This window comes from Sinocyclocheilus grahami, unplaced genomic scaffold (genome assembly GCF_001515645.1).
Source record: "Sinocyclocheilus grahami isolate Dianchi unplaced genomic scaffold, SAMN03320097.WGS_v1.1 scaffold538.1, whole genome shotgun sequence".
NCBI classification, from domain to species: Eukaryota; Metazoa; Chordata; class Actinopteri; order Cypriniformes; family Cyprinidae; genus Sinocyclocheilus; species Sinocyclocheilus grahami.
In genome coordinates this window covers 567,888-577,607 of record NW_015505717.1, presented here as the reverse complement: position 1 = coordinate 577,607, position 9,720 = coordinate 567,888, and positions in this window count along the sequence as shown.

The window sequence follows — 9,720 nt, the reverse complement described above, 5'->3', positions numbered from 1 at the left end:
TTGTGAGGAAAGCAGTGGGCAGTGCCAGTAAAGTCATGAAGCTGTGGGTTATCAAATTCAAAACATATGAGTATTGATCATGGCTGTTGCACATGTAGACACGATGCATATCATATTTATAGTAATACATGACAATACACAATATATTGATAATGGTGACCCTATTGGTACTTGTCAAAACTGTATGTATGTATGTTTGCATTGTTTGTTTGTATTTTCTGTTCCACATTTAAAAAGAAATAAACAGTGATATAGCTTTTCTATTTAGTATTTACATTATAAATTTGCTGCCTGATTTCATCTGAAATGTCTTTATAGTTTTTATTCATTTTTATATCAGTTTTATTTTTAGTTATTTTAGTACAAGATAAATGAAAATGTGAAATGTTGCTTTTGGTAACTAGCTAAAAAAAAATTTTTTATTTTGATTTTTCAGTTAATTTTATTTTAATGCAAGTAAAAAGTTTTTTTATATTTACTTTTAGTTTCAGTTAATATTAACACTACTTTGTAAAGATTCTCTTGTTTCCATTGAAGCACAAGCTCTTTGGATCTTCTCAAATCACGCCGGAGAACATGATCAACAGAGCTATGAAAAAAATGAAAACAATTTATTAAATTAATTTTTCAATTAAACTTCTCACACAAATTGTTATGTAATTCATATAATTAGTCATGAATAAAATTGTATATAATCAGAAAAATGCTAAACTTTGTATAACCCCATTGTATACACACACACACACATACAGTAGTTATTCAAACATTCAAAACACATAGTAACTGAGTTACACACAGGAATGTGTGAGCACACAGACGGAGCTACTGAAGGTCAGCTGCAATAATGTATGTTGTGTATGTGAAGCGTGTCTCTTTAACCCTGCTCCTACTGCTGGTGATTATTTTGGAGGTATGAGCCACAGGCCTCTCGGCATACAGTACATACCTCATTCGGGTGGACTAGGTACACCGCCTGCTGAGACCCCATTGTGGGCACTTGTCCTGGGGTAAAGCAGCAGTGTCTCCCTGAGCCTGGGTCGCATGCCTGAACACCAGGGGCACATGCTACACTATAAGCATAAGCACACGCCGCCTGCCTGTCTGGCCTGTCAGCAGCAGAACCAGGTCATGAGAGGTAAACAGGTGCCTGATCTCAGCTACAACTGGTTTTACACAGCAGCACATATAGATGGATATTATGAATATAGATGTAATAACCTTTCTGGAAAATCCAGCTTAAGTTGGTCATTAACTGGTCTAAACTGGTTATTAGCTGACCCAAGTCAGAATTATTAAAGCTCTGGATTTTAATTTCATGTTTATTTCAAGTTTATATTTTCAGGGCTGCCTAAGCTGAACTAAATATACTAACTGGTATCATTTAATAAAGTTTGATGGCATTAAATTCTAGGCACAAGTGTTATTTTTGTATTATTGATATCCAAAAGTTGTGGTTAATATTAGATTTTATTTTATAGTCTTTTTTAATTTAAATTTTAAAGTTTTTGTAATTTTTTGTTTGTGTTTTTGTATTTTTTAGTAACAAATATAGATTGTTTTAGTTTTATTATAGTTGGTTAGTTATTTTTGTACTTCACCTTAAACAAAAATAAGAAATGATGCATTTGCATCTAACTGAAATAAAATAGGTTTAGTATATTTTATTTTTTTGCATCTAATGTTTATTTTATTTCATGGTTTAGTTTTAGTTACACAAAGTAACAAAGTGTTATCATTTTAGACCATCTTGAACCAACTAGAAACCAGCTACCATGTTCTAACCATTATATCATCTTATGTTGGGTTTTCCAAAAGGGAAGTTCAGCAGGTGTTACACAGGTAGGGAAATTTCAAGCAGTCTCTGCTGTGATGTTTAGTAATTCCCAGGGTCACTAAAGCCTTACAGAGGGGGTTTTGTGCCTGGAAACATGGCCTGTGAGTCACCAGTGCTTGTCTTTTCCCACACAGAGAGCGCTGTGTTTGTGCAGAGAGACACAACCACGAGAAGTTGGACTACAGCCCATACTTTTATAGGGAGTGAAGGAGAGGCCAGCCAAGCCAGCAGAGAGGCTTTGAGTGAGGGGCTTTAATGGCTGTATAAACAAGATTATCGGTAGCTGAGCTTGTTCCAGTATTATGATATCAGTTACCACACACCCGCACACACATACATATACTCAATGCTAAATCTCAGACATACATTCACTCTTTAAAATCACACAAAAAGCTGCAACGGATCATGCTTGGTCAGACAAACAGAAATACAGACTGAAAGACCGGTCTGTTTTCGGTATTTTTCACATTTGGTTAAAGCTACGACACACAGCACTCAGAGTAAGGTCACTGTCTACCGTCTGCGTGTCTCATCTAGCCAGTCTAGAGCAACAGGTGCCCTTAATGAGTTACATCAATATGTGTGATGTTGAAAAACACCACACTTACATAAAGCACTGCATACACAACTGGAATTTTCCATTGACTCACAAACACAGGCAAACAAGTAAACAACAACAAAACTGAACTAATGAACAGATATATTTATACATAGCCAACTAGTCAGACAAGTAGATAGAAAGACAGATGAACAGACGAATGGACAGACAGACAGACGAACCAGATGACCTGCTCTTATCACCTGATTGAGGTTGTATCTCTCTATTAGTGCTGCTGGATCTTAGTGCTGCGTTTGACACTATCGACCACAACATTCTTTTGAATGGACTAGAAAATTATGTTGGCATTAGTGGAATTGCACTGGTATGGTTCAAATCATAGTTATCTGACCATCATCAAATCGTAGCTGTATATGAAGAGGTATCATATCATTCACAAGTGCAGTATGGAGTACCACAAGGCTCAGTTCTAGGACCATTGCTTTTCACGCTTTACATGCCACCCTTGGGAGATGTCATCAGGAAACATGGTGTTAGCTTTCACTGCTATGCTGATGACACTCAGCTCTTTATTTCTTCGAGGCCTAACGAAACATACCAATTTGCAAAACTAACGGAATGCATAGCTGATATAAAAAACTGGATGACTAGTCATTTCCTACTGCTAAATACTGAAAAAAACAAAGGTGTTAATTATTGGACCAAAAACCTCTGCATGTAATAATCTAGAACACTGTCTAACACTTGAAGGCTGTGCTGTCAATTCTTCGTCATCAGTTAGGAACCTAGGTGTGCTATTTGATAGCAACCTTTCCTTTGAAAGTCATGTTTCCAGCATTTGTAAAACCACATTTTTTCATCTTAAAAATATATCTAAATTACGACCTATGCTCTCAAAGTCAAATGCAGAAACATCGGGTGGTTGCTCTGTGCGCTTAATAAAACCTCCAGCTGGTCTACAGTACCTAATGTTGTTCAGGATGCAGACACGCTCTGTCCGTTTAAATTAAAGACCCATCTCTTTAACCTGGCATACACATAACACACTATCACATATAATTCAAATCCGTTAAAGGATTGTTAGGCTGCATTAATTAGGTCAACCGGAACCGGGAACACTTCCCATAACACCCAATGTACTCACTACATCATAAGAAGAATGGCATCTACGCTAATATTAGTCTGTTTCATTCTTATTCCAAGATCACCGTGGCCACCCAGATCCAGTCCGTATCCAGATCAGATGGTCACTGCAATCACCCGGATCCAGTCTGTATCCAGTCCAGATGGTGGATCAGCACCTCGAGACAACCTCTACAGCCCTGAATGTCAGCGGAGACCATGTCAACTAGATGAGCCCCAGAGACAGATCCCCAGCGAAGACCTCATCACCTCTACACCTGGAATTAAACCACGCCATGCTGGTTTTGTCTGGCCAGAGCAGAAATGGGCACCGACCGAATTGCCTCGATACCATCGAATATCGAAAAATGTCTTGTCGCTTGGTACCAAATTTCGATACCTAAGGGGTTAATGAAGGAAAAACAGAATGCGCAGACTGATCGGTGTATGACATTAAAGTACAGCGAGAGCGAATCGAAAGCTTATGGAGCAGTCTGCACCCTATAGCTCTCGCGGTACTTTGATTCATACAACCACATCAAGTCGAACACACCTACTAGTAACTAGTTTACGCCAATGCACAATGTGGCTCAAAAGTGAGGCTGTAGTGTGTAAGCATCTGACTCCCATAGACTTAAGGCTACATTTACACTAGTGCGTTTTCGTTTTAAAACAGCTTTTTAAATTAAAGTGTTCCTTGTCCATACTGCCGTTTCCACTAACGTTATGTTTCAGAAAAGATCTCCGTCCACACGACCAAAAACCACCATTGAGTGTTTGTAATAACTTCATAACTGTGATAACTTAATAACTGTAATAACTGTTTGTAAACTAACCGATTGCGATCTAATGTATGTTTTGGCCATATAATGTTGCTGAAATATGTTAATTGTAGCTTATATTAGGCTAATCTGGATCAAGCAACACCTGCTTAGCTTTTCTCATGTAAACACCCTGTATTGTTATGAAACTAGGCAGAATCTCATGAAAATGACAAATACAAATCATATACTGTCGTAACTGTGTGTTTATTAGGTTCATGTTTCATCCGTAATGTTTTTCTGGGTTTCTTATGTACAGAACTAAATGCGGAAGTGTAATGGACATTCGTCTCCAGAGACAGGACATGTTCTTAACGCGTAATATGATTGACATATGAGCAGCGAATGAGCTTCCTCTAAGTCAGAACAGAGATCGTGAAAGAGAAAACACAGGCAGACAGCGCTAGAAGCAGGCAGCTAATGCTAATCTATATATCAGTGGGAAATGAATACAAAGGATGATTCTGTCTGAGCTATTCGTTTTAAAAGGAAAACGCACTAGTGTAAACGCACCCTAAAAGATGTATGAAATAGTTATAAATAGATGAAACTGAAAACTATTTTAACTTTATTAAAACTATTTGCACTGATTTATTGTACTGGTTACATTTGGTTCCTTTGTGCTTTTTTTGTTCCTTTGTGCAGTGGCTCAGGAGATTAGTCTTTGAGTCTGTAAAAACGTCTGAAAAAATAAACGTTTTTTCTTACTTTTTTTTTTAGGTAATGTGTAATGTTATCTTGTTAAAACAGATTTCATAAAATTGGTATCGAAAAAAGTATTGTTCAGGAACCAGTCTTGAAGGTATCCGATACCCAGCCCAAATTATGACATCACTGAATCAATGATAAACTGACTTTAACTGAAAAACTGTTTTCTATTGTCCTTTTGCATTATCAGCACATGTTTTATTTCTGTTTAACACTGTAAAGCTGTATGACACAATCTGTATTGTATAAAGCGCTATATTAAAAAAGGTGACTTGACGAACAGATAGAGAGATACAGATATAGACAGACAGATAGCTATAAAAACAGATAGAACAACTTACAGAACTACCACATTTTGCTATAAGTTTGATTGCAATCATATAATAATTGCTGTTACAGTTTTTCTCAATTGCTTTGGCACATTTTTCGAAACAATCTTAACATTCTCTAAACTGTGAGTGCAAATGTCACAACTGTTTGCTGGAACTTCAGAACTTTATTGCATGCCTGCAAAATGTACTTACTCACCCAAAACATTTCATTCATGCTTCAAAACCTAGTTATCGTGTCAGTAATTTGGCCAAGGTCACCAAAATATAAAGTATTTTTGTCATCGTGTGAGCCACACTGGTCAAAATGTTTAGTTGTTTTTTCACCATGACAGTCAACCATGGAAATGAAGGTTTTATAAAAAATCTTGCTTGTCCAATTACTGTACATTTCATATTTCTTATGTTACCACAAAAATACTTCTTTTGAATACTTCAAATTATTCTTGGTGGACATCCTGTCGCTCTTGTTGGTCAATGGCGAAAGATCTGGTCCGTGCTGCACCGAGAGAGCTCCTGCTCCATCTCTCGCCTTGAGTTTTTTGAGTGTAAAGATGGAGCTGGCAACACGCTGGAGAGATCCAACCGCAAACAGGAAAACAAAAAGGTGAGCAACACCCGTGGAGCTCAGATTTTCCCTGTACTGCAAACATAACAAATAAGATGTGGCATGTTTGAGGAGAGTGATGTAGATCAGTGATGTGCCATGGTACAATCAAACTCAGTGGGGGGGTCATGCACATGGTTTATGTGTGGGCGGACATGTACAAACAATTTGCAGGAAGTACCATTAAATCTGTTTCCATTTTTGCTTAGAAATATGACAAACAAAAATTCCCTCTTCCAAAAAAAAGTAGAAAGGATTTTCACAGAAATTCTATCTTCTGAAATTAATGCGTATGGGTAATGAGCAGTTCTGAGAAGAAGAAAAAAAACATTAATGGATCAACCTACCCACTCAAATGGCAAATATTGGAGCATATTTAAATGCTGATATGTATGAAACAGACTCACCTCATCAAAATATTTAAGCAGTTTATTACAGACCTATTATGAGTAAATAAGATTGTCGAATTTTTTTTATTAAACCTCAATTTTTGAGTTGAATTTGTGTGTGTGTTTAAACAGGTGATAAAAATGAATGACTGCATTCGCGTTTCGGAGGCTGATGTCGAAGGCTGTCCACGGGATTGTGGACCCTTTTTGGTGGAGACAACTGAAAAGACATTTGTTTTTGCTGTTGAGACAGCTGAACTGGAGGATTGGATCCAGAAACTGTGTGAAATCGCCTTCCCGGTATTTAACACTGCTTTTAAAAACATTTGTATTTTTTTTCCTGTTTTGGAATATTGCGGTGCAACACCTTACTTGACACCTGATTGCAAAAGTACACAGCGGTTATATCAAAGTTTCCAGGTTTGGTCCTGTCTTTCATTCCAGGCTTTGTAACTGTAGTTGCGGTTTTGAAGCTCTTGTTGCATGCCAGCGTAACAGACATTTATGCTTACTTCTGCCATCAGCTAAGACTATATTGTCTTTGCTGAAATCCTGTCAACTCCTTATGCTAAAATTTCTGCAGACGTGAGGATTCAAATTGCAGCAGCTTGCCAAGGATTTTTTGTCACCTCAGTAGATGTAAAAGCCCTTCAAAGCTGATCAGAAACTTGCTCGTGTGACTCACGGAGTTTCTCATGCTGCTCTAGTTAATGCTTGTGCGAAGAAGAGCTTCTGTTTCAAGTGAATGTTTTTTTCTATCTTTTAAGAAAGGAAGTTGTTTTCATATCTTATTGTACAATATATTTGTGTTGTGAGTGACAGTTATAGTTTAAATAATGGAAGTAACTACCAAGTAACATTGACTTAATGGATGTTAAAAGTACATATCCCCTCTTCAGACAGTTACAACATGTAAAACCTCACTCTTGCTCCACTCTGGCCATGGGTTACAGTAAATGCATTGTGACACTACATGGGCTAAGAAGTGTGCTCTGAGCAAAGGGCCCCGTACCCAAAAAGTCGACCTTTTGCAAGTTTCTCTAATTATAACTTCTCATTTTAACACTCCAGCAGTACCTACTATAGTATGACATACCTGGTGGTTTCACCTCATACTCTTTTGATGGAGCTAACATATATATGCGCTTTTATTACAGTTTTTCTCAATTGCTTTGGCACATTTTTCGAAACAATCTTAACATTCTCTAAACTGTGAGTGCAAATGTCACAACTGTTTGCTGCAACTTCAGAACTTTATTGCATGTCTGCAAACTGTAGCTACTCACCCAAAACATTTCATTCATGCTTCAAAACCTAGTTATCGTGTCAGTAATTTGGCCAAGGTCACCAAAATATAAAGTATTTTTGTCATCGTGTGAGCCACACTGGTCAAAATGTTTAGTTGTTTTTTCACCATGACAGTCAACCATGGAAATGAAGGTTTTATAAAAAATCTTGCTTGTCCAATTACTGTACATTTCATATTTCTTATGTTACCACAAAAATACTTCTTTTGAATACTTCAAATTATTCTTGGTGGACATCCTGTCGCTCTTGTTGGTCAGGCCAAATCATATACTTTCCACCTCCATGCTGAAAAAAACTCTTCTATTGGATTTAGGAATGGAGAGTATGGTGGAAGGAACTCCACTGTTATCCTTTCATGCGCAGCAAACCAGTCCCTAACAATGTTGGTTCGGTGGAACTGACATTATCCCAGACAACAACATAATTAGGCAAATATGGTCTAACTAAACCTCTTTCTTGTTCTGGAATCAGGTCTCTGTAAAGTGTGTTTAGGAAGGCCAGGAGAAGTTGGCTATTAAAGGGCCCAATGTGTGGAATATGTGTGCTCACACCATTCTCTGAAATGGCAGCACACATTGTAATATTGGCCCCACGTTGGCCTGATGTGTCAGTTGTGACTCAGTGTCCAATGAGATTGCGACCACGTCTCCGGCCTTTGGACAGATTGAACCCGGCCTCATCCACAAAAACAAGAATGTGGGTTGTTTCATGTCCTTCTAACTCCATGATTCTCTACGAAGAAACACAGAAACAAAATAAAGTTAATTTTTATTCTAGAGTTCAGTAAATGTTTTCTCTTCTTATGGGTTTCTAAAACTTCAAGTAATACAGGCATCTTAGAAGTACAGTAAAACTCACTAAGTGCACACCAATAGTTTACCTGGACATACTGGTACCGCAGCTCCTTCACTCTTTCACTATTCCTCTCAAATGGCACCTTGTAGAGTTGTTTCATAACCATTTGATGTCTTTTCAAAACTCTGTCTATGGTGGAAATGCTGACAGAATTTATATTTGCGAAGACATTATTGTCATTTATGATTGCACTTTGGATCTCTCTTAGCCTGATGGAATTGGTGGCTATGACCATGTTGCAAATTTCTTGTTCTTGCTGATGGTTAAATACTGCTGCTCTGCCACCAGCGCGAGGTTGTTGTGTGGTTCTATAGAATGTACTAATAGACATGCATTTACCTTTAAAATATTGTTGTTTATAAAAATGATTTACATACTGTAAAACAAAAAAAATAAATACATATTTACCTGTTTTCCCTATGAAAGGTTTGCACAATTGATGACACTGTGGACCTGTTTACATTAGGCTGTACTCTTCGACAAGCCTCTTCCATTGTAAAACCACGATTTATGACATGATCCACAAGTGTGGCTCTGATTTCATCAGAGACTCTGACTCTTCTATTTCCACCTCTTCCTTTGTTATGTCTTCCTCTAACACCACCACCACGTATTCTTACACGTCTTCCAATTGCTCTTCCACGAGCATGTTGCTGCAGTTCAGGGTTGTGGAAGTCCTCCATTCTTAGTGATTGTGCTGTGGGCAATCTACATATATATGCTCCCAAACTTGATTGGTTAAATGGTTGAATGGTTGATTCAAATTGTATTGCAATTAGAGGTCATTTGCCAATTTAGCAGACATTACAAACAATGTCAATGTCAGATATTTATGGAATATACATGCATACCCATTTTTCATAATTGAATGGATCGTTTTGAATGTGATGGCTTACACGATGAAAAATGTTTGTGAAGTTGTGAAGAGTTTGACAGTTTAAGTGAGAATCAGCAATACAATAATCAGTTTTGATCAACAAGCCATATGCAATTACTTGTGCAAACTGCAGACAATTGTACTTACTGTTTGCACACATGTGCCAAAGCATTTGCAATTTGCTCAAATCAATAAGAAATTCCAATCTGATTTGAACAAGAAGCTAATTGTTCAGAGATCTGAACTTATTGTTTCAGGGGAAAAAAAAGTCATTCGAGAATTGAGCCAAAGCAATTGAGAAAAACTGTAAT